This window comes from Triturus cristatus, chromosome 12 (genome assembly GCF_964204655.1).
Source record: "Triturus cristatus chromosome 12, aTriCri1.1, whole genome shotgun sequence".
NCBI lineage: Eukaryota > Metazoa > Chordata > Amphibia > Caudata > Salamandridae > Triturus > Triturus cristatus.
Genome location: NC_140595.1, coordinates 180,366,506 through 180,391,600, shown reverse-complemented (window position 1 = coordinate 180,391,600; position 25,095 = coordinate 180,366,506). Strand labels below are relative to the sequence as shown.

The 25,095-nt window shown below is 47.6% G+C and overlaps 1 protein-coding gene and 1 long non-coding RNA gene across 11 annotated transcripts in view; one reads left to right on the top strand and one right to left on the bottom strand.

The window, feature by feature from the left end:
• Nucleotides 1-9,462: 9,462 nt before the first annotated feature.
• Nucleotides 9,463-14,564, bottom strand: LOC146773033 (uncharacterized). The gene is made up of 2 exons (XR_014971943.1): nucleotides 14,337-14,564; nucleotides 9,463-9,814 (listed from the first exon to the last, which is right to left on the bottom strand). It is a non-coding gene; the product is annotated as an uncharacterized LOC146773033 (long non-coding RNA).
• A 1,039-nt stretch (nucleotides 14,565-15,603) lies between these two features.
• CNOT1 (CCR4-NOT transcription complex subunit 1) overlaps nucleotides 15,604-25,095 on the top strand; it is a 1,579,387-nt gene continuing 1,569,895 nt past the window's right edge. For 8 of the 10 annotated variants that reach the window (XM_085638201.1, XM_085638199.1, XM_085638197.1 and 5 more), the window contains exon 1: nucleotides 15,831-16,006. The gene's annotated coding sequence lies outside the window, so the exon portion shown is untranslated. Of the gene's footprint in view, nucleotides 15,706-15,830; nucleotides 16,007-25,095 lie in introns of those variants that run through there. The other 2 variants (XM_085638198.1, XM_085638193.1) reach the window with 2 other exon arrangements.

Here is a 25,095-nt window from a genome sequence, read left to right as displayed (position 1 = left end):
GTGCAAACCCAACTGTAATTGAACAGCCCAACAATGTTTAAGGTTGATTCAGACCAGTCAAAACATCTGCAAAAAATACAAAATTATTAAGAAAATACGACATAACCAAGACAGTGAAGCGCCAGACCCCACAGTTCTGCACCATAGAGTGCTGCCCCGACCTCTAGCTCGGTGTATTTTAATGGCTGGAGAAATGAGGAGATAAACAGATTGATTTCGTTTTTTGACCACTGCTGAGTCAACATTCTGTAATGTAATAGTACTATTTTCAATGTGGTCTGTCCAGCTCAAATTTCTATTCAGTCTGACACCTAGGTATTCGAAGACCTTAACTTGTTCAAGCATGGTTGAGCCCAGCCTAATATTCCCTCTGAAACTGCGATGGGGGTTAAAAGCCATGAATTTGATCTCTGAGCAATTTAGCCCTAGACAAAAGTCAGTGCAGGCTGTTGCATACATGTTCAGTATATTTTGGATACCCATTGGTATTTTTGCAATCAATAGTGCATCATCTGTGAACAGGAGGGATGGAATTTGTCTGCCCGCAAACTTAGGAGGATCACCCCCACAGTTGCACAGAGTTTTAATCAGCACATTTATGTATAAGGTAAATAGGGTTGGGGCTAAAACACACCCTTGATGGACTCCTTTGTGAACTCTTATGTTTCGAGTGAGTTTGCCCCCTCGATTCTATCGGACCTGCGCATAATTATCCTGGTGCTTACGCACAATAAGTTGAAGTAGTCCTTTGGGCAGACCAAGATCCCGAAAGGCGACCCATAATTTATAGTGATTTATGGAGTCAAATGCTTGCTTAAGACCTACGAACACTACATATAGGTGGCCCTTTCTAATGACAACTTCCTTCCAGGTAATCAGTAAGAAAAAGAATACCTGGTCTAGGTCACAAAGGCGAGGAGCAGTATTTTCACCAAGAGAGACAGAAAGCATGATTCCCCTTTCTTGATGACCTGGTAGAAAAGATACTTGGCAAGTGTTATGTCTGTCAGAGTTTGAGAAACAGTCCTCCTTAACTGCTTAAGACACCTGAACTGGCACCAAAAATCAGAAGGAAGCTGTCTATACCTCTTTGGGGCATCACTATAGGGTAAACATGTTCTGAGTAATTAAATTGCCTGCTTTCAAAAAGTTGTGACACCCAAATATGTCTGCTGAGGTAATCATCCCTGATTTCAACAAAATCTTAGTTGGCTTTGGTATACCTGCTAGTAGTGTACAACCAGACAATTGTCCACCGTTCAATAGAAATTATTTTAAGAAGTTTTAGGATCATTTGGACTTTACTCACTGAACAAAATACTATGTTATGACTACAAACAAATGGCACAGTAGAGCAGTTCATAGACACACTGAAAAAGGCCAAGAAAGTTGCTAAAGCAACTACATTTCCCATATCTTAGAAACTATCAGGACACGCTCCACAACACTCCAGGAAAGTTGAGTGCTTTAAGTTTTCTTTGGCAGAACGCTCAGGCGGATGAAACACAGAGAGATTCCTGTTGTACAGGATTTAAGACTGTGGAATTCTTTAAACCCATGATTTAGAGCTGGAACCAACCAGACGTTTTAGAAAGCTCCTGAAAACAGAACTAGTCTTACTCGCTTTCTAACAGGCATTGGGGCTCAGCAGGACGCAGGGTTAAATAGCATTAGTTTGGGGGTTGCTAGGATACCCCATCTGATCGGATACATTCACTCCTATATCACGTTTGGTTGACTCATCGACTTCCTTTTTAGGTCTTACCTAGGCAGTGCATGCGCTGTCTCTCAAGAAATGCTGTATCTACTGTATGGGCTTTCAGCACACCCACCTGTTTCGATTCACTCCTTCATGTGCCTTTCAAAATTCCTTTTTCATTGGTGAATACTCTATATTTGTTCCTCCTTTTGCTGTTTTAGTCATGTCCTGGAGACTGGCCCTGTTATCGAGATCACTTCATCATCACCCATATAAGTTACTTTTCCTTTTTCCTGGACTTGTTTGGCTTTCTGAACACACTCAGCTGAGGGCTGCAAATCCTGTCCTTATCTTGTTTTCCACTGTCTTTGGTTTCACAAGCGCTTTTTCAGCTGGAGGCTATGTGGTGTTCCATCCTATAACATAATTGGTTTCATTAGCTCAAATGTTAAAACCTCAAATAATATACTTAGAACAAATTGGAAACCGTTCCAACAATGCAAAAGAAATCTTTGTCATTATGAAGGAATGCAATTACCCAGCTGCCAGCTTCACGGTCACAGGAACTCTGCAACCAACTCTCCCACCATTTCAGCAGAAAAATCACCATCATATACAACAACGATGCACCCCCAACCAGACCTCTCCTGCTTGCTGTCCCCCATGCCAACTAAAAAGATACTCAAGAAACAACCCTGATGTGCTGGCCGATAAACACCTCTCAGGAAGCAGTCATCACGATGCGCTCCGTCTACTCGACAGCTCTCTTATACCGATACCTGAACTTCATCTGTAACAAAGGACTCAACCTTTTTATAACCACTTAATGCTACATTGTTCAACTATGACTCTTATGAATTACCTCACGTACCTCTTGTAAACGTTATCACATAAAATGCAAAGCGCTCCGATACCTTGGGGTCTAACTAGCGCTACAAAAAACTCAAAATAATAATTGAAGTGTAGTTTAAGATGACGTCTGGCAGTAGGATCAACCTATTTACATTGTGCTTTTGACAGTGTGATTATTTGGATACAATTCAAGAGGTAAACATGCTGTTATTGCTCCATTTTATGAAACTGTAAGCAACTTTGTGGGGTTCTCCCTCCCCGGGCAGCGTAAATAAGGACGTTAGACCTGTGGTGTTAGAGAGACTTGTTTTTAATGTAAAGGCTTGACAGGGGTTCTGAGCTTTTGGTCAGTCCTCCAGGGGTTGCTGGATCGTTGGGGTCCTGGTCTTTCGCCTCCGTTCTCGGTCCTCAAGGTTCCCTCCCGTTTTCCCTGGTTACGTCACCGGTGGGGGAGGTAGGCTCGGCACATAGAACAAAAAAAAAAAGAAAGCGCTCTCAGGTTTCAAGAATTGATCTGTCAGTCTTGGGGCAGGGTATGTGAGGGACACCGCAAAAAAAAAGGAAGGAGCGTGCGTGTACCAAAAGTTCCCACACCAAACAGTAGCCCAACAGGGTGGTAGCCGTGGATGAACCGTCCGCGGGCTACCACGCGGTGTCCCCCGCTTTAGAGCAAACCCGCTTTCCGGGACCCAGGATACGACTCCGTACCTGTTGTAGCCAGGATCTTCCGGGTCCCTGGCAGGGCGCAGCGCGGTCCTCGCCTCCTGGCTCTCTCTCGGCTTCTTCGGCTCCCGGGTCTCGTCTCTCGCTCTCGATGCTCCGGACTCCGTCCTCCTGCCCCGTTGCTTCTCCTCCCCTCTCCGCTCTCTCTTCGGCTTCCGTGTTCGCGTCCTTTCTCTGGATGGTTGGCCAATCCGGTGCTCTGTCGTCATATGGGGCGTGTCTCTCCTCCGCCGCGGAAGCCCACGTCTGAAAGGGCCAGCGGTCTTCTTTCTCTTCCGGTAAGGTCGGAGTGGCTCCTCTTCGGTTCTCCGGGGACTGTAGGGCACAAGAGGGAGGCAACACAGGTAAGTCTGGGGACGGCCGGGGTGGGAGAGGAGGCGCCTCCCGACACCCCCCCCCCCCAAGCATAGTCCCGGTCGGGGACATAGGGAATTCTGGAGAGGAAGTCAGCATTGGCATTGGAAGAACCCCTCCGATGCAGAACGTCAAACACAAACGGTTGGAGGGAGAGGAACCACCGCATAACTCGAGGATTGTTGGACTTGTTACGGCTCATCCACACGAGAGGTGCGTGGTCGGTGTATAAAGTAAACCGACGTCCCTCCAAATAATACCGCAACTTCTCCACAGCCCATTTAACAGCGAGGCATTCCTTTTCGATTACGGGATAATGTTTCTCCCGGGGGAACAGTTTTCTACTGATAAAGAGTACGGGCTTTTCCACGTTCCCCTCGGTTAACTGTGAAAGAACGGCCCCTATGCCGGACTCAGAGGCGTCTGTCTGAAGGATGAAGGGAAGTGCAAAGTCCGGAGACACCAGCACGGGGTGGTTTGTAATGACCTGTTTCAGCCGGGAGACGGCCTCTTGGACTTGGGGCGTTGGATGTCGCAGGTGGCGGTCAGAAACGGACTTCTTCAATAGCTCGGTTAGAGGAGCCGCGATCTCGGAGTATTGGGGTATGAAGCGTCTGTAATACCCCAAGAGGCCCAAAAAAGCCCTGACTCCTCGTTTAGTGGTTGGGACGGGGGTCTCCCTGATGGCCTTAACTTTTTCGGTTTGCGGTTCGATGCAGCCCTTTCTGAGCAGATAACCCAGATAACGCACTTGGTGGAAAGCTGCACAGGACTTTCCTGCGTTAATGTGGAGGCCCGCTGTCCGAAGTTCCTGCAGTACTCGTCGGCAGTGCTCTAGATGGGAAGGCCAAGAGGAACTGAAGATCACAATATCATCTAGATACGCCGAGGAGTAGTCCATATGGGATCGGAGAACGATATTCATTAACCTCTGAAAGGTGGCTGGGGCACCGTGCGAGCCAAAGGGTAGAACTGTGAATTCGAAAAGGCCATCCGGGGTGGAAAAAGCCGTTTTTTTCTGATAGCACCGCCTGAGGGGTACCTGCCAATACCCTTTTGTTAGGTCCAGGGTGGTTATGTATTTGGCCTTTCCCAACCTTTCTATCAATTCATCCACACGTGGTAAAGGATAAGCCTCTAGGGAGGAGATGGCGTTGATTTTTCTGAAGTCAATACAGAACCGGATGGTTCCATCGGGTTTCGGGACTAGGACTATAGGGGACGACCAGTCGCTTTGGGAGGGTCGGATCACCCCCATCTGTAGCATCTTCTGAATCTCCGAGGAGACGGCCGGTCTACGGGCCGCCGGGATGCGGTAGGGTCTTTGTTTTATGGGTTCTCCGGGTCGAGTGTCTATACGATGTTCGACCAGGCTGGTTTTTCCAGGGGTATCGGAAAGGAGATCCTGAAAAGAACAAAGGAGGTCCAGAAAGTCCTGGGTTTCCTGAACGGACAACTCGGGATTCACTGTCAGGTCCTCTAGGGTGCAGGGGGAGTGTGATTCTGGTTGTGATAAGTGGATGCTTTTAGGGGGGGGACCTAACCATTTTTTAGCAGGTTGATATGATAGGTCTGAGTCATGCGGGGACTCATTTTCAGTCTGTAGGTGGTGTTTCCGATGGTCTCTATGATCCTATACGGTCCCTTCCAGCCCCTTTTTCCCTTGCCCAGGGTTGAGGGGAGAGAAACCAAAACCCAGTCGTCCACTTGGAGAACACGTAACTTGGTCCCTTTGTCGTACTGTTTCTTTTGTTGGACCTGGGCTTTCTCAAGATTCTGGTGGGCTAATTCTCTCAGCTTACCCAAGGAGGACCGCAGATGCCTAGCGTACTCCAGGAGGGTCTGGGTATTGTCCTCTTCCGCTTCCCAGGTCTCCTTTGTCATTTCTAACAGTGTACGGGGTTGTCTGCCGTAGAGTAGTTCGAACGAGGAACACCCTAGGCTACTTTGTACCTGTCCTCTAATGACAAAGAGTGCCAGAGGCAGTAGGCGTGCCCAGGACTTCCCTTCGCTTTCCAGCATCTTTTTGAGGGTCAATTTGAGATTGCCATTGTATCTCTCAACCAATCCGTCCTTTTGAGGATGGTATACGGAGGTTTTCAGATGTTTTATGTTCATGAGCTTGCACACCTGGGCCATGAGCGAGGAGACAAAAGGGGTACCCTGATCGGTGAGGATTTGTAAGGGAAACCCCACACGGGAGAAATATTCCATGAGTTTGTCTGCTATGGCTGTGGAGGTAGTACTCCGGAGGGGAAAGGCTTCGGGGAACCGGGTGCAATAGTCCACCAAGACCAATACATGTCGAAAGCCCTGAGACGTGCGGGGTAAAGGCCCTAAGATATCCATACCTACCCTTTCAAAGGGTTGTCCCACGATTGGAAGGGGCTGGAGCGGGGCTCGTGGGGGTTGGTATGGATTCTTGAGCTGACAGACTGGACAGCTCTGGCAATAGGACTTAATTTCCGCATATATGCCGGGCCAATAGAAGTGCCGTAGTATAGTGTCGGTGGTTTTCTGGGCTCCCATATGGCCGGCCAACAAATGACTATGCGCAAAAAACAATACCTGTTCTCTGAAAGGCTTAGGTACCAGGAGTTGTGAGGGAGCCTGGGCATGAGGGAGGGGGTATAAGAGTCCCTTTTTGATGGAAAAGCAGGGGTATGTTCCCATCCGTTGTGCCGGGGGCTTTTTGGCCTGCTGCCAGGCGTGAAGGAGCGTAGGATCATTAACCTGGGCCATATGGAAATTCCGATCTATAGCCCATGGCTCCTGGGCCAAGAGACCGGGAACTGGATTGCGCGGGGTTTCGGTGGTCTTCCAGAAGAGGGACAAAAACTCTGGGTTATCCGTACCTAGTATGAGATCCTCAGGAAGAGTGTCTAATAAGCCTACGGTGACGTAGCGGGACCCTGTTGTCCCGGGACAAGAAAGGGGTACCCGGGCGGTGGGATAACATCGCACATCCCCATGAATGCACCTAATAGCTACCTGCCCACCCGAGACCCTTTGGTTGGGGGAGACAAAACAGCTTTTAATCATGGACTGTCTACACCCTGAGTCCAACAAGGCTGCCACGGTGAATGTGTTTACCCGGAGACTTACGTAGTAGGCTGCTCCCATCTCGGTGGAATACAACATGTTGCGGGGTCCGTAACTAACATCCATTGGTTCCTCCGATTTCCTTCGAGGACAAACCCGGGCGATATGTCCCCACTCGCCACACTCGAAACACTGTGGTTGTCGAGGGACCAGGGGTTCTGGCCGTAGTGCCCTGACCTTTTCTGGTTCCTTGATGGGACGAAGAGGTCTACGAGGTAGAGTGGAGGGACGTAGACCTTTTTCGGGTTCCCAGGTTAAAGGACGAGGCTGTGCTCTGACATATGAGGTGGCCATTTCTACGGCCCTGTCTATGGTGAGTCCGGCATGTTGACGTAGCCAACGCTGTGTGGCAAAGGGCAAAGCCTCCAAAAACTGCTCCAAGATGACGGCGTTCATGATCTCGGTTTTCGTAAGATCGTTCGGCCGTAGCCACTTTTCTGCGGCCATCTTCAGCTTTAGATACAAGGTATTAGTGGTGTCGCCGGTAGCGCCCTTTTCGCGACGGAATCGCAGTCTGTACGCTTCGGCGTCCATTCCTAGATGTTCCAGAATCACCTGCTTGATGTCATCGTATGGGACATCTCCCCCCTCATTGGCCAACTGGTATGCGGCTTGTGCTTTACCGGAGAGCAGGGGTGCCAGGAAGAAAGGCCACTTCTCTTTGGGCATCCCGCAGCTCTAGCTGCTCTTTCGAAGTTTATGAGGAAGGCATCGGGATCCTCACCGGGGACATACTTTTGTAAGGAGACTGTGGGAAAGGCACTGGACGAGCAATAGGCGCTTGTCCAACTGGACCAGAGGGCATCTCATCAACAACCCGGGACAGCGCATCCAATTGTGCTTTCATCTGGTCCTTGAACGTGTCTCTGTCGGCCTGGGCGCTGGTCAACTGTCGTTCTACGGCCCATTCTAGTTTACGCTGCCCCTCTACCAGGTGCTGAATGAGCGCTTCCATCAGGAGTCCTAGTCCTGCGCTCTTATGCCCGCATTCTCCACCAAGTTGTGGGGTTTTCCCTCCCCGGGCAGCGTAAATAAGGACGTTAGACCTGTGGTGTTAAGAGACTTGTTTTTAATGTAAAGGCTTGACAGGGGTTCTGAGCTTTTGGTCAGTCCTCCAGGGGTTGCTGGATCGTTGGGGTCCTGGTCTTTCGCCTCCGTTCTCGGTCCTCAAGGTTCCCTCCCGTTTTCCCTGGTTACGTCACCGGTGGGGGAGGTAGGCTCGGCACATAGAACAAAAAATAAAGAAAGCGCTCTCAGGTTTCAAGAATTGATCTGTCAGTCTTGGGGCAGGGTATGTGAGGGACACCGCAAAAAAAAAGGAAGGAGCGTGCGTGTACCAAAAGTCCCCACACCAAACAGTAGCCCAACAGGGTGGTAGCCGTGGATGAACCGTCCGCGGGCTACCACGCGGTGTCCCCCGCTTTAGCGCAAACCCGCTTTCCGGGACCCAGGATACGACTCCGTACCTGTTGTAGCCAGGAACTTCCGGGTCCCTTGCAGGGCGCAGCGCGGTCCTCGCCTCCTGGCTCTCTCTCGGCTTCTTCGGCTCCCGGGTCTCGTCTCTCGCTCTCGATGCTCCGGTCTCCGTCCTCCTGCTCCGCAGCATTGCACAGAACCACCTCAGCATTGTAGAGAACCACTTCAGCATTACTCAGCCACAGCGCACCACCTCACTACCAGCGCAGCAGTATCTCAGCTTCACAGCAGCATCACTCAGCACCAGCGAATCTCCTCAGCATTACCCCAGGCCCGCCTGAGTACCAACGCAGCACCAGTGCAGCATCACCTCAGCACCACCCGAGAACCAGCACAGCATCACCTGAGCACCACCAAAGCATCATCACTCAGCCCCACCTCCTCACAAGTACACCACCACCTCAGCATCAACGCACTTCAGCGTCAACGCATCACCACATAAGCACCAGTGCACAACTACCTCAGCATGACTCAGCATCATTCACCTCCGGACCAGCACACCACCACCTCTGTCTACCCTCAGAATCTGGCATCTGTTGATTCGCCCCTAGTGTCCTTCCAATGCTCGTGTTGTAATTCAGGTACTATTTCCCAACCTCCACACTCCCGTTTTTCTTTGCCCCGCCCATAGCACAAAAAAAGCTATAACAAACAAGTATTAGAACAGTCAGGAATAAGTTGCCAGCATTGCAAAGACAAAAGAACTAGAAAAAATGTTCAGTGTTATTTTTTTAATAGGGTCATTCAGTTGTACATATTGTCTTCTTGGTTAGATATAAGGTATCAAAAATGCTTTTAACGCTTTTTTAATAAAACTTTTCAACATGCTGCAGAGCAGCCTTAATGCTCTACAACATAGCTTATAGACTTTGGCAAAACCAATAGCTCTGGCTAAACACTTATATGGTCCCATAGGCGAGACCTATGGCTGTGGCAATGCTTGTTTCTCTAGTCTCTGAAAGCTTACATGGATCTGAAATTTCCAAATGAAAAATTCCATACACCTCCTAAAAAAGAAAAATAGAAAAAAGAACTACTGATATCCAATTCACACTTACTAAATGGAACACATAAAATACATGCCGAGTCGCTAAACAGCATATATGGTAATTATAGACCCGCTTCAAGCGAGAGACTCCCGATTTTTGAAGATACAAATGGCTTTAATTTGGCTAGCTCCCGTCTGAAATGGCCTCAGTACTAACTCTAGGTGTCAAGAATTTTAGATTCTATTAAGGACACGGAGGCGAGGATTATGCTGTCTCAATTTCTTTACTGATCTCACAGCAGCCAATGAACAATGAACTACACAAGTAAAAAACATCATATCCCATGAGGCTTTGAACTACGCCTCCTCATAACAGCCAATGGCAACATGTCAAACTACACAAAATAGAGAGACACCTTCTTGGCTTCCTCTTTCTTTGCGAACACCAGTCCATAAGTACGAACAAAAAAACACAGACCCAACTCTCAACGGAGAGATAAACAGTTCCTTTGTATTCTCAACGGAGAATATAGTCCACAAGTCCTGTGATTAACATCTTCTCATAAGGAGGTGATCCATCTCCAGCTGAGTATCACTTCAGTTCTTGTTAGAGTCATTTCCTGAAAATAGAAACAAGGTTGAAAATAGGGAACCCACATACATGATTGTTTTAGGGTGGGCATTAACACTGTTATGAACATAACAATAATACAACTTAACAGTTGAATAACTGTCCCAACGGGTGGGATAATCCTCGCCTCCGTGTCCTTAATAGAATCTAAAATTCTTGTTGGGATAGCTGGAAAATTTTGTATTCTATGTCAGGACCGGAGGCTTCTGATTATGCTGGTTCAAAGCTCATCAATAACAACAGAAGAAACATGAGATATAGGCTTGTAATAAAACACTTTAAACATTGAATCCGTAGATCAGTCACCCACTTTCAGGATATCCTCTAAGCGAGATCCCAACATGTATGCTTTAGAGGCCATAGCTCCTCTAGCGGAATGAGCACCATATACAGAAACATCAATGCCCGCTTCTGACATCACCCACCTGGCCAAGGTGGCAGCTGATACCGGTCTATAAGGCTTTTGGATCACAAGTAATAATTTACCCAGTGGATCAGATCTATGGGCAAGAGTGCGTTCTTCATAACATTTCAAACAATGCAAAACACATAACTAATTATTATGAGGGAAAGCAGGATACTCTACCGAACGTGACATTGTTTTTGTCTGTCTCGTGATGATAAAGGAGACACCCTGCGGAGAAAATATTCTGCTTGCCAGATCCAGAGCTCGCACATCTGAGACTCTGCGACAGGAGATTAAACATACAGCATGGTGAGTTTGGCCGATAATTGTTTCAAGGAAAGGTCTGGATTATCTGGCCAACACTCAAGTAATGAGAGTATCTTAGAAACGTCCCATAAGGTCGAATATCTGGGGCGAGGAGGGTTGGCCACCCTAACCCCTTTAAGTAACTTGCACACTAGGGGATGCATCCCCACCGGTTTACCATCAATAGAGTCATGACCTGCCGAAATTGCTGACCTGAAGTTATTAACCGACCTGTAGGCAAAGCCTGATTCTGCAGACTCGGACAGAAAATTCAAAATCTCGGTCACATCTGATCCCACGGGATCCACCTACCGTCGAAGGCACCAACCCACCCATCGCTTCCAGGAAGCTGAATATCGTTTGCGGGTGGATGGAACCCAAGCTTGTCGTATAAAACCGGCAGCCGCTTGTGAAAGGTCTTCAATGCTCTTGTGTCTCCTGAAAGCGTCCACACCAAGAGAGATAATTGGTTCTGCAGGACCAACGGATGGCAAGCCCCCACTGGGTCCTGGAGAAGCGTCGGGAAAATCGGAAGCTGAAACGGAAGATCCACAGACAACTCCAATAGCGTGGGAAACCACGACTGAGTCTTCCACAACAGTGTCACCAACACTATTGAAGCCGCCGGACGACGGATTAAGGCCGCCACTCTCGGGAACAAGGCAAAGGGAGGGAAGGCATAATTCTTCTGCGGACCCCAATGATGATGGAACGCATCTGTTCCCATCGCCATTGGATCCGGTCTCCAACTGAAGAAAAACGGAATCAGAGCATTGAGGCGAAAGGCAAATAGGTCTATCTTGCAGGGGCCTCGCATACTCATGATCTCTGCGAACAGCATGGGGTGAAGCCTCCAATCACTGTAATCCCTGAGGAACCTGGAGTTCCAATCTGCCACCTGATTGAGTTTGCCCGGCAGGTATTCTGCTATGACCGTGATCTTGTGATTTAGACAGAAATGCCAGAACTCCTTCACTATGTGGACCAACATCTGTGACTTCGTCCCTCCTAGTCGGTTGATATATCTCACCGCCAAGACATTGTCCATCCGGAGGAGGATGCAACAATTGCTCTTCAGGGGAGATATTGTCCTTATCGCAAAAGAGCCTGCTAGCAACTCGAGGCAGTTGATGTGCAACCTTAACTCGTCTGCAGACCATCGTCCGCCTGTGGAAAAGTCTCCACATCGAGCGACCCAGCCCCAGCGGCTGGCGTCGGATTCGATAATGACGTCTGGGGAGGCGCCAAAAATCGCCCTTCCATTCCAGGCCGACATGTGTTCCAGCCACCAAAGAAGCTCCTCTCGAGCGTCTGGAGACAAGGGAATGAGGTGGTCGTAATGAAACTTCTTCTGAATGTAATAGATCTTGAGGCGCTGAAGAGCCCGATAATGTAGAGGGCCTGGGAAAATGGCTTGAATGGAGGAGGCCAGAAGGCCCACAATCCTCGCCAGCACTCTCAAGGAAATCATTTGTTTTGACGGAGTGGTTTTGATTTCTCTTTTTCTGGACCTGATCTTGGGCAGAGGGAGGAGAAGTTGCGCAAAGACTGAGTTTATTTGAAAGCCCAGGAATTCTATCTGTTGGCTCGGACTTATCATTGACTTCTTGATGTTTATGACAAAGCCCAGATCCTGTCAGAGGGTCATCGTCCACTCCAAATGAGTGAGAAGATTTCGATCTTGAGCCAGGAGCAACATATCGTCGAGGTAGACAATCATGCGCACCCCCATTTCCCGAAGGCGGGAGGTTACGGGTTTCAATAGTTTGGTGAAAACCCACAGGGCTGACGACAGGCCAAAGGGGAGCGTACGATAGCGGTACCATTGTCCTTTCTATTGAAATTGAAAACATTACTGATGAGAGGGGCAAACTGGGACCGTGTCGTAGGCATCTTTCAAGTCCAACCGGACCATCCAGTCCTTCTCCAACAGGAGATCCCTTAGAAGATGGATGCCCTCCATCTTGAAATGCCTGTAGACTACAAAGGGGTTGAAATCTCTGAGGTTCAACACTAGTCTCTGACCCCCTCCTTTCTTTTGCACCAAGAAGACGTTGCTGCAAAATCCTCCGGGAATGAAGGACCCTACGGCAATAGTCTGCTTGGCCAAAAGTTCTTGAAGTTCAGAGTCTATAAAATTCTGTTCTCGAAGGGAAAAAAGGAGAGGTCGAGGAGGAATCAGTTGACTTGGGGAGTCCAGAAATTCTATCTGGTAGCCCTGAACTGTCTGCAAGATCCAAACATCTGTGGTGAGGCAAGCCCAATTTACCACAAAATGCAATAATCTGCCCCCAGGGGAATCGTAGGACACATAGGACTTACCAGAAGACTGGGAGTCAAAGTTTTTGTAGCCTCGGTTGACACCTCTGTTGAAGCGGCCCCCGTATCCTCTAGATCTGGAGGGATAGAAGCCAGCCTGCTCCGGCTCTTGGGTATAACCCCTGCGTCTGGGAGCGAAACCTCGTTGAGGACTGGGGTTGGAATAGCGGCTGGTCGAGCGTCCTCTGCCACGCCCGGCCCTACCAGAGACCTGATGAAACACTCTCTTCAACGAGGATTGTGACTTGTCGAGTGAGGCGAAGGTGCTCACAAGTTTGGCAACGTCCTTTACGAATTTCTCACCAAAGAGCTGCCCTTCCGCTAGCGGGCCCGGTTCGGCCGTGGCCAGCTCCACCCTTTGTGGATCAATCCTTAGGAGGACAGACTTGCGCCGTTCGGAGGCCAGGGCGCAGTTAGCATTACCCAGCATGCAGATTGCCCTTTGAGCCCAACCAGCCAAGACTTCGAGGTGAATAGCAGCCCTGGTCTCTTGTGCCTGTAGGGCCAACTACAGAATTTTGGCCAAGGGGCCTGCAAGGTCAAGAATCTTATCTTGACACGCCCGAAGGACGCGGTCGATCCCTTTCTTCGGATCCTTCTTGTACTTTTTTAGGAAGGTGGTCATGGAAGAATCTATGTCGGGGGTAATCGCCACCTTATGAGCTAAGTCAGGTCAGGGCATTCGGATTTAAGGCGGGCCCTCACATCCTTATCAAAACTTTTACGTAGATGAGTGTGCATGTAATCGGCCACCGCCTGGGGTGGAACCCAATTGTCAGATCGGGGGTGCACAATACCGGAGGGGTCAAACAGGAAAGGGGAGGGTTGGACAGGAGAAGAAGAATGCTTGCGCTTCTTAGCGCATTTGCGAGGCCTAGACTCCTGAGAAGAGTCTGTGTCGAGATCAGCAGTGGTATCATGAATAGGGATGGGGAAGGAAGGACTAAGCAGGGGAGCTGGGGCGCCCTCTCGGGTCTGCTAATTGGATTTATAGAGCTTGGAGTAAGAATGTGCATGTGGCCAAGGAATTCCAGGGGGTTCGGAAGGGAGAAGGGGCGCTGAGGCAGGGCAAGTGCCAGAGGGAGAAGGGTTAGGAGCAACAAGACGATCTAATTTCTGGGCAATAGGTAATAAGGAGGAGGAGAGTGCCTTATCTAGCTTAGCATCCAATTTCTTATCAATCATGTCATCCATGGAATCGTCATAGTGATAAACGTCATCCCCCCGATCCTCACACGCAGCTACCTCCTCCTGGTAGAACTCACAGTCTGCCATACTTCGTGTGAATATGAATATTCAATCAAAATATCCCCAGAGGGAAGCACAATTACCAACCCACACTTCCACAAGTTAGGGTGTCAGATGGGAGCAATGCCAGGGCAAAGGAGCTAATGAGCACTGAAAAACCCCACACAGGAATATAGTAAGAACCTGCACAAAACAGGTCTAATGGGGGAGAAAGTATTCCCACCTGCCTTACCAAGCAGAAGTTCCAAAAATGATGTCCTCAAGGACCTGTAACTCAAGGGTTAATGTCCCTGCAATCGTAAAACCAAGCCCTGCCTTAAGAGGTCTCAAAACGGCCCGTACTCGGCTCCAAATGCCAGCTGCGTATCTCCCCTTTTCAACCCGGGGCAGGGCGTCGGTCCGGCAGTGAATGAAGGGAGCTGCACTCATACACGGGCGCGTGCTAGCTCCCGAGACGCACGCAGGAAACCCGATCGGGCTCCAGCGTGTGCCTCGCTCCCTGCGGGGGGAGGGGGGCCAAACCCCTCCGAACGCGGAACCGCGAACGGAACAGCCAGCAGTGCTGGCGGCAGCGCCACGGGTCGAAAATGCAGGGAAAAGGAAAGCCCAACACGCGTTTGGAGGAAAAGGCAGCAGGTAGCCCTAAACGAGCGTTAGAGAATAGCGCTTGGGTTAAAGGGGAAAGTAAACATTGCGCTGCACAGAATGGAGCAATAGCAACGTGTAACAAACAGGCATATTCAAGTAAAAGCCAATAATAAAAACACCAGTAAGGCAATAACAGTCTATGCACAAAGTCAAAGTAGACAAATATAGAGAGACACTTATCTTGACTGCGGAGCAGCAAAGAAAGAGGAAGCCAAGAAGGTGTCTCTCTAGTTTGTGTACCTTGACATGTTGCCATTGGCTGTTATGAGGAGGCATGGTTCAAAGCCTCATGGGATATAATGTTTTTTACTTGTGTAGTTCATTTTTCATTGGCTGCTGTGAGATCAGTAAAGAAATGGAGACAGCATAATCAGAAGCCTCCGGTCCTGACATAGAATGACTATTCACAATTGCGACGATTTCCAGGTGAGGTGCAAACACTGCACCGGTCCCTCCTTGTAAGCAGCGGACGCATTGCACGAACGACAGACCACCACTGATAGTTTACAGGATCCTGTTTTGCCTCGCCCATTCAGCAATATAGCAGAAGAAACCAACCATTCTTCACAAGGGGTGATGAAAGAAAACGCACATCTTTATAGTTTAGTGAAAGGAGTAGGATAGGCTTTGGTAAACAGGAGATTTGATTTGTGACACTGGAAAAAATACGCTATACCACAGGGTGTGTACTGAACAATAATTTCCCGTCATTAGTTTTGGGAAGAACGGAAGTAGAAGTTACTGTTGCAACGTTAGAGAGAGCTTCACTTGAAAAAAATGAAACACCCCTGGCTTTTCTGGACATGATGGTACAGTCCACTCTACTTCCTGTCGGTGGTTCAGACAGCTCAGGAAGAAAAGAGTCATTTCGTCCAATGGGTAGGGGTCTTTTCTGCGCAGGCGCGGAAGCTGTTGGAAGAAAGCGAGGTGCGACCCAGAAACACTGGGAAGGGGTAACGCAATGAATATTTTTCTCTTTCACTATTGGGCAGCAAGCTCGAGCGCAGGCGCGAGACTGCACACCGTAGCCCTGGATTGGTCGCCAGTAGTTTTGTTTGATTGTTATTACGCGTGCGCTAGAGCAAAGCGGGCAAGAAGGTGGAGGGATGTAGGCGGGGCGTTTCAGCGGCTGAAATAGAAGCGGGGAGGGGAAAGGCCGCGACGTGGGCGCGCGACCTCCGGCGCCATTTTGTAGGCAAACAAGCGAAAAACCGAAAGAGTGAGCCTCGCGAGGGGACAGGGGAGCCGCCCGAGGTGAGAAAACTGTGCTCCCGGTGTAGGTGAAGTGTTGGGACAAAGAAGGGGAGGTTAGCGCACCTTCTCCTTTCTTAGTACGGTCGCGTGTTTTCTTTTGGTTGACGTGGGGCAGTGTGCTTCCGCCTCAGAACGTGAGTTCTAACCCCTGCCGGTGCGATATATTGGAAGGGGATTTCATTGTCCTCATTAGACTCTTCTTGACACTTTAAAGGAGATCACAACTGGGAATTCAAGTTGTTTGCTGTTATTCGTCCACTTTGTCCACAATAAAGGTGACAGTAACTCTTGTTGATTACCTATAACCATACCTTCAAGTCTCTTTCAGCTGTGGGATATTAACCACCCAAAGAGGATCTATCCATCAACGTTTGCTTTTGTTGAGGAGTTCCTTTATACTTACTCAGCCAGTGGGAATGGCAACAGTGGCGTTCATAACACATTAACAGCACTTATATTGTTCCCGTACATAGGGAACAGTTCATTGTCTCTCTGCAGTATACCGGTTATTAATATTGGAGGCATCCGAGCACAGGGTTGCCACTAATTTAGAAGCTGTGCCCCTATTCTCAAGGCACTTAAAAAAAAAAGTGGTGGGGGGAAACGGTGATGTTGAGGGGGCAGCAACACATCCCCATTTATCGTCACTACGTCAAAGACCCTTCCTGCCATGCTGCTCTGTATTAACGGAGTGGGAGGAGTTGCAGGTAAACTCTTCCCCCTTCAGTACTGTAGGGAGTGTGTGGGAGCATTTTCTTTCGAGGCGTTTGTAACTCTTAAAATACTGTATTGTCGTTTATTTACTGCTTTTCATACTGGGTGCGTGGCCTATAGTTCGTTCTTAATCGTAGGCTTGGAAGCTACTTTGTACTTTGTTGCCCTCTTTAGTCGTGAAGTGCTCAATTTTTACATGCTTTTTTGGTTCGGTTCTGGAGTGTGATTCAAGGATTTCTGGTTAAAGGTTAACATATTTGGGAACAAAATATTTTATTCCGTCAATGTAGCTTGGAAGCATGATCGGAGTTTGCATATGTATTTTACCTAAAACACAATTAAGGGCTTTTCATAGAATGAGGTGCAACCATGTGCTCAAATACTCAGTAGATCGGCTGAAATGTCGATTCAGCCTACTTGTGGTTTTATAGTAGTAATGTAAAGAGTGTTAATGCCTCCCTGTCATTATAATGCAGTTTGTGTTTTCTTATGTTATGGTATTTGTGTTTTGTTTGTAACTGAAGTGATAATGTTCAGTCTTGAGACTGTTATGGTATCTGTGTCTTTCAATCATGAAATCAGAAATTACTTTTCGAGCTGTTTACAGCTCATAAATAAGACATAATTCATCGATATGATTCATTCCCGGGGATTGTACAGTCTTCTGGTGCTTAAGGAAAGACATAAAAAAGATGCTTACACAATGATAAAATGATCTGGCAACGATTTTAAAAAACAGACCAAGACATTGTCTAAAATTGTATGCGCGTTGGCAGAATACATCTTTTGTCATTCCGTATAAAACTTAAAGAAGAATAAAATGAGTCGGATTGGGTGGGTGGAGCCGTAAAGCTTGTAATGGGGAAAATGCCTGATGGGTATCCAAGGGAATTAAGTTTAATCTAAACAGTATACATCTGTGGTGCGAGTTTATCATAGCCATCAGATATGAAAATTGCTCCTCAATTAATAATGGTCCAGCGCAATATAATCGCACCATGTATTTGGAACCGTTGCTTCGATTCCTTTTTTACTGCCATTAAATTAAAAAAAAAACTTAACTTTAGACCACGAGGTTTTTAAACCGAAATAGATCAGGCTAGTTTTTAACATACAATAGCTACGAGATATTCATTTTTTTTTTTTTTCTTGCGCAGTCCACCAGGAACTGCTGGGTTAGATCATCAGAGTTCCTGCTCCATATAGAATACTAGAAGAGGATTGGGGCCAGGGAGATCTGGTCTGATATGTAAGGAACGGCCAAATCAATATGGCAGTTATAGTTAGAACTACTTTTAGGGAGGTCTACCAGATTCTCCCCAAAAATATCTTCCACTGATTGTAGTGAAGTGTGCTTTGTATGTCCCCAGACACCCGCTCCATAGGTTGCTACTGCAGTGGGCTTAGCTAAATCTTTTTTATAACGTCTTGAGGTTTTTGAACCTAACGTTTTGGTAAAAAAGTAAAGCTCCAATACTTTTTTCTGACATTAAGCCCCTATTTCTCAGCATTTAGGACCAAGATAGCGCTCTATCGAACTTCATCCCTAAGTAGAAGAAAGTCTGTCTGAGCCACTCTCCGGCTCTCTATAAAATGAGGGTTTCTTTGCCTTCTGCCTAGTCACTAAAATAAAAGATTTTGTAACGTTAGTTTGCAAATCTAATTTATACATAAAGTTAACATGGGTGTCTAAAAGCCTCTGAAGTGCAAGGCCTGTAGGCACTACTAAAACCACATAATCTGCATAGAGCAGGATGAGAATGTAGCAACTCCGTTGGTTTACAAAGAGAAGAGAAACTGAGCGAGAGAACACACCCCTGGCGGACTCCTCTGTTGATAGGGAACAGTCTAGTGAACTCTCCCTGCTTTCCATAGCGGACACAAGCCGCTTCCCTGGAATATAGTTGTCTGATTAAAAAAATAAAAAAAAAAAATCCTCGTTGCCCCCCACATCCTAAATAATTCTCCACAGATGAGCCACGCAGTCAAAAGCTGCTGAGAGATCCATAAAGGCCAAGTAAAGCTTGCCTTGATTGGATTGTGACTATTTGTCAATGAGCAAACTCCGATTTCAACATTGGTCCTGGGTCCCTTTTCCCTTCGTAAAGCCATACTGGGTAGGGTTTAGGACATTGTTGCTAGTAGCCCATTCCTCCAGTCTATTCAGTAGGACCCGACCCATGAGTTTAGCCGTACTATCCAGGTGTGAGATGGGCTCATCATTTTTGGGCTCTGATTTCTCCCCCCTTTCAAATATCATGATTATAATAGATTTTCACCATGACTCCAGTGGGCCAACTTTAGCCATTACGTTAAAAATGCTCAGTTTCAAAAACAAGTTTATATAGACATTTGTCTATAAAACATTCTAAAACAAGGCACCTTTTACTGTTAAAACATTAAAGGACCCCCGTCCTAGCTCCCCTACCCCCACCCCCCTACATTTCATAATTAAAATTGTTTGACAGACCGTAAAAACCGAGCAATTCAACTGCCACATCAAGATAATGCATTTCAGACAATAACTCCACAGCTTTATTCCTATGGAGAGCATCATATTTAAAAAAACAAGGGTTTTAAAAACTTAATTTAATTTGCATAATAAAGGACGCAATCCGTAAAAATATGCGTAAGGGTGCATTTAACTTTCAAGGGGCAGGGGCCACTATTATTCTGCACCCTGATCCTATGTGGGCGGGATGAGTTAAAAACATTGGTCAGAACTGGGTCCCAGAGCGCAGTGAAAGTCTATTGGGTGTCATCTGGCCCAGGGGCCTTATTTGTATATTCAGAAAGAGTTTATTACCTCAAAGAGGCTAAAAATAAGAACAAGGGGTGCATTAAGATTAATGGTATTCACGGGCTGCTGCCGTCCTTGCTCCCAGTTCCAAATATATTTGAAAAGTAAATTAGCCATGAATCTTCATCCACATGACTCACTAGGTTGGGGTCAAGGGATGATTTCAGAAATGGGGCATTAACTAAAATTCCCTTGACTTTTTTTGTAGTAGAAGCCTGCTGAAGTTGTTCCTAAGCTTTCTCTTTCAGTGTTTGTAGACTGGCTTTCTTAGCGTCTTTATAAAGCTCCCGTGATAGCTTAACCTGTGCCCTGTCTTGGGGTGGTCCTAATGGCCTTGTGTAGGTTTGAGAGCGCTCTGGTACAAATTTGGTTAAACCACCATGGGGGATTGGCTGCCATGCTGTTCGTCGTTTATTTTTTATCTCACGCGGTAATGACTCGAAGGCTGTCACAATCTTACTTTAATTGTTAATCGGTTCAAGGCATGTCATGATTTCATTATACTGATTTGAAACTAATGAGGGGACGTTTTTCCTGATCAATTTTGCACCATTTTAACACGGTGCCATTTTTCCTAGTTATTCGTGGTTATGGGTGTTATTTGTTTGGCCTGTATCCCTTTCCAAGTCAGGTGACCAGTAATAGCCGTGTGGTCTCTGAAACTAGGGAAAATTACTTTTGGGTCAATGTTAGACTTATTAAGGGATGCTGAGGTAATTACATAATCAATGGTCGATCCACGGGAGGTAGATCCAAAAGTATATTGTAACTGACCTGAGGACTCGTTAATAGGATTCATTATTTCTAAATTTTGCGTAAAAGTGAGTCTGTTAAGGGCCTCACCATATGGATTGTGGATAAAGTGTGCACAATACCCCCTTCTTCATTGAGTAATCCACAATTCGTATTGGGTTTTTAAGGGCAGCCATGCGCGTTGAGGTCACCCACCCAAAGAATACTGGGTGCCTTCTTACAATTCTGGGTTGCTACAGTTAATTTCCCTTCCAACAAATCAGCAACTTTTGCCATTTCACATACACAATTATTATTGTAGTAATTTGAGAGCGAGGTATTACCCCTTATTAAGTGCAATATCATGTATCATTACAAACGGATAGAACTTTAAGTTTCAAGGTGTTATTTAATAGCATCAAGATACCACCCTTTGCACAGCCTGATGTTGACCCTTGCTCACTTTGCCACTGGATTCAAGCTAGCCTGGCTGATTAGGGGGTGTTACCCTGAAACTGGTCCCAGCATTCTTGTTTCCAGTCCAGGGAAAACCTAGCTTGGCAGTTCGGGCTGGACTGTTCCCATGTTGCACAGTGCCAAGGCTGATTTACATATGGCTAGATCTGAACTGGGGTGGCGAAGTGAGCTGAAGAACAATGATGGATTCAACCCGGATCTGTGACTGGGGGTGAGTGAAAGGTTTCCGCGCTCTGTCCATCTCCTTGTGTTTTCATTTTAAGGGTAGTTCAACAGTGGAAGTACATAATTCCATTGAATGAAGCATTGTATGCAAATAGAGAAAATTGATGGTAAATTAAAAGCTCCGCCGGTGGAATTGAAAATTATGAAACCACTCGGCAGAGACCTTATTAAAGGCTGTGATTGAAAGTTTTAATCACTGCAGCGTATGCAGGGAGCCAGTGGTATTTGGCTGCACTTTTTTCTTGGCATAAAATCCATCCGTGCATCCATTTTTGGAAGAGAGGGTTTATCTTGTTCCAAGAAAATAGTGCAAAATGACCACTCTTCCCTGTTGTGGAATTCTGCAGAATTTTAATGTAATTCGAAAAAATCAAACTCTGCAAATTATGCCCATGTCTAATCATACGATTATCTTAGATATTGTAGTTTGAAATCTTTTTATTGAATTGTCAACAAACGAGATGCATTGAGTGGGGAGGCCTATGTCATAGGCCATCAGATATGGCAGTGCTGCGCAGAGCATCCAAAACCAAAACCTCCCAGGTGAACCAACCCCCCCCCCCCCCCCCCCTTATTACCACCCTCCCTGCCCACCTCCCGTCTCCTCCCCCGTATAACTGGTGCTGGCAACAGATCAAAACATAGACCTAGCATCTGAATGGGCCGGATTGCGATGTTTAGTTTGTACTTTGACTCATTTCAGGAAGGAGGTGCAGTTGCAAGTATCGAGGGCAGGACAATTCCCGGAACTCGATGCACAACAAAGCGACAAAAGACTGCTACACCTCAGCAAAAGAAGCCCAATCGCCCTGAAGTGATAGAGATGTGCTACATACCATAGTCAATGTAGCCACCCCTGCATCTTTATTCTATCTGTGCCCCAATGTGACAGTATGTTCTGTAGTGCCGCCCCTAGGGCTATACCCAGTTGCTTACCCCTACGGGGGGGGGGGGGAGGAAAGGAAGGTAAGTATCTGATAACCCAAGGACCACATATGAGGGAAGCGTTGGAGTGTGGTATCGAAGTGGCCATCTATCTCATCTAGCACTTGCGTCCTGCATGTGGTGAGGAAGGGTCATTGCCACAGGAGGCGGAGGAGTGTGCCTCAGCATCACATCCCCTCCAGCAAGTAGGGTCGCATTTATGGAGTCAGGAGGGTGTAAGATACCAGTATGTCATGAGTTTAGTGGCTTTTTCAATGCTAGATGTATTGCCTGCCAAGTGTAGGGCCCTATAATAAACGTTCTGACATTCTTTAGGTGTCAGGACCCGGCCAAGTTCAGCCTCTCAGTCTTTGTCCTGCCGACTTAGCTGCTGATTGTGGTGGACTAGGAATGTGATAGTTCTGTAATCCGTCGTTTAGAGGAGTGCTTTGAGAGTAGCCAGTGCTCTTATCGGGTGAGGAGCCGCTCCACTCCCAGGCGGATTTGTGGTTGCAGGACCCAATGTCTGATTTGCATGTAATGGTAGCATTTGGTATCTGGTATGGGGGAGTCAGATCTAAAGTCCTCAAAGGATCAAGGGCTGTTGAGGTCAAAAAACATAACCGATAGACCTATGTCTAGCTTTGTCCCACTGACAGAATGCCTCCCAGTTAAGGTCTGGGGAGAGATCTGGATTTTCTGTGATAGGAGTGTGGGGCGAAAAGATGTCAAGCCATTGCAGAGAGCAGTGTCATCCCATGCTTTCAGCGTGGCACGAGCTATAGCGGAGCCATATAGCCCAGGGGGTCTAGTAGCCGTGCGAAGGAATGGGACCTTCCATAGGGTTTTTTTTTTTGCCAACACGCGTTCCATAAATAGCCAGCTCTTCTCAGACTCTGGCTTAGCCCATTCCAATAGTCTGCAGCTGTGTCGCTTTGTAATAACGGTCAATATCAGGGATCCCCAATCCCCCCTCATCATGTGGTCTAAAACCCAGGTCTCTACGTATTCGCGACCTCTTATCCGCCCAAACTAAAGCGTTAAATTCAGATTCAAGCTGCTTTAGAACGCCCACTGGAAGGGTCTGGAAGATGTGGTTTTTTGGGAAGTATGCTCAACTTGAGGGCTGCTACTCTGTCCAACCTGGAGAGATTGAATGGCCGCCAACGCTTGTGCTCCTGCTTGGTTTGATGCAGTAGCCGGGAGTAGTTCAAGGACGTCGTTTCGGCCGTGGATAGAGATAGCGTAATACCAAGGTAGGGCATAGTCTTTTGATTCCACCTAATAGGGCACACCTGGGACATAGCAGTGAGTGGTTTGCGTCGGGGAGGGAAAAACCCAACGCTTGGGACTTGGCTACACTGATCTTAAAACCAGAGGTTGCTGCACATGCCTATAATTCAGCCAAGAATGCCAGCACTGAACTATGTGGAAACTCCAGTGTAGCCACAATATCAGTGTAGTGGCTGATCGTATGCCCCCCACCCCCCCCCCCCCCCGATCCCCTGTATATGCTGATTCTCCCTGACCTCTTGATCAGTGGCTCCATGTAGAGGGCAAATAAGGGGGAGAGCGGGCAGCCCTGGCGCGTTCACCTGGCGATAGTGAGAGGTGAAGCTAGTCACTTTAACGGTCGCCGAAGGGCGGCTGTATCCCCTAAAAACCATTGGCGAAAGCGGCGAACAAACCCAAAGCTCTCTAAGACTGTCTCTAGGAAGGGCCAGTGGACCCTATCAAAGGCTTTTTTGGGATCTATTGATGGAAAACAAGCTCCACCGACTGTCAGTGGGATTTGTCCAGGAGATGCAACAGCCTTCTAGTGTTATCGCTGCATTGCCTTGTCGCGACAAATCCAGCTTGGTCCGGGTCTTAATCCCTGCATAAGAGGCCCTAATCTAGCTGCAAGTATTCCTGTGAAAATCTTGAAGTCCATATTCAAGAGAGAAATCGGCCTGTAGGAGGCAAAGTATCTATTGTCTTTGCTGGGTTTGGGCAAGACCGCCACAGACGCTAGAAGCACATCGTGGGCGGTTGCTCCCTATGGTAGTCAATGGCATTAAATCATGTTAATACAGGGGCTACTAGAGAGCAAAAAGTTATATAAAAAAGATCAGTGAAGCCATCTGGGCTGGGGGATTTAAGGAGTTTAAGACGGGCTATGGCCTAGATAACTTCTTCGACTCAGATAGGGCTATTGAGGAACATTGCTTGATCAGCCGTCAGCTTGGAGTGTGTTATGCCTTGTACGTAACCAGATGGGCTCTGGTCCGGTAGAGACTGTGCGGTATACAGGTTAGCGAAAAATCCTGGAAGGTGTTCGCTATATCCTCGCCTCGTGTTACCTTGCCCCCCCCCCCACCCCCTGTCAGAGTAAAGGAGTGAGACTGTCGCTGCCTGCCTTTGTGCGTGTAGTTTATGGGCCAGTAAGCAGCTGCATTTGTGTGTCCCCCCCCCCCCCCCCCCCCCCCCCAGTGTAGAATGCATGTTTCAAGTGGAGCGCAGTGTGTTTCGCTCTATCAAGATCGAGGCTGGCCAGTTGTGCCCTGACTGTTTTCAATTGTCTCCAGATTCGGGGGGCCCCGGTCCTCTTGTGCATCTCCTCTTCTAATTCAAGTGTCTGTTTGGAGGGTTCGTCCCTCTTCTCTCAGCGTGCCCTGTTGTCTGCAGCCAGCTATGGAGTCTACCCGGGCTACTAGTTTGAGTGTTTCCCAAAGTGAAACGGTGGAGGTGTCCTGCGTGTCATTCATGGCTAGGTAGTCTTTCAGCATCTGTGTAAGGCGGGTTTCGACTTCAGGCCTGTGAAGGAGGCTGTCCCTAAGCCTCTAGGAGTATGGCGGTCTAGAGGTAGGAGGGAACAGCAAAGTCGCGGTGAGGGCCGCACGGTCTGAATGTGTCTGGGGCTTGATGTCTGAGGTCTGTGCTGCCTGAAGGAGGGTATGGGTTGCTAAAAAGTAGTCCAGCCTGGCGTATGTTCTCCGGGCATGTGAATAAAACTTAGTTGAGTGTGTGAGGGTGGAAGTGCCAATATAGATCTGTTAATCTTAAATTATACATCCATTGGTGGTGCGTGGCATAAAGGGCCCCTGTCTGTCCCTGTTGTTGTGCTGAACAGTCATTCTGACGTCAAATTCAATATTCAGGTCGCCCCCAAGAAGCGTTTGTCAGTCGGGTGCGGCAGTTAAGTCGCATATCGCCTTGCTCAGAAAGGGCTCTTGAC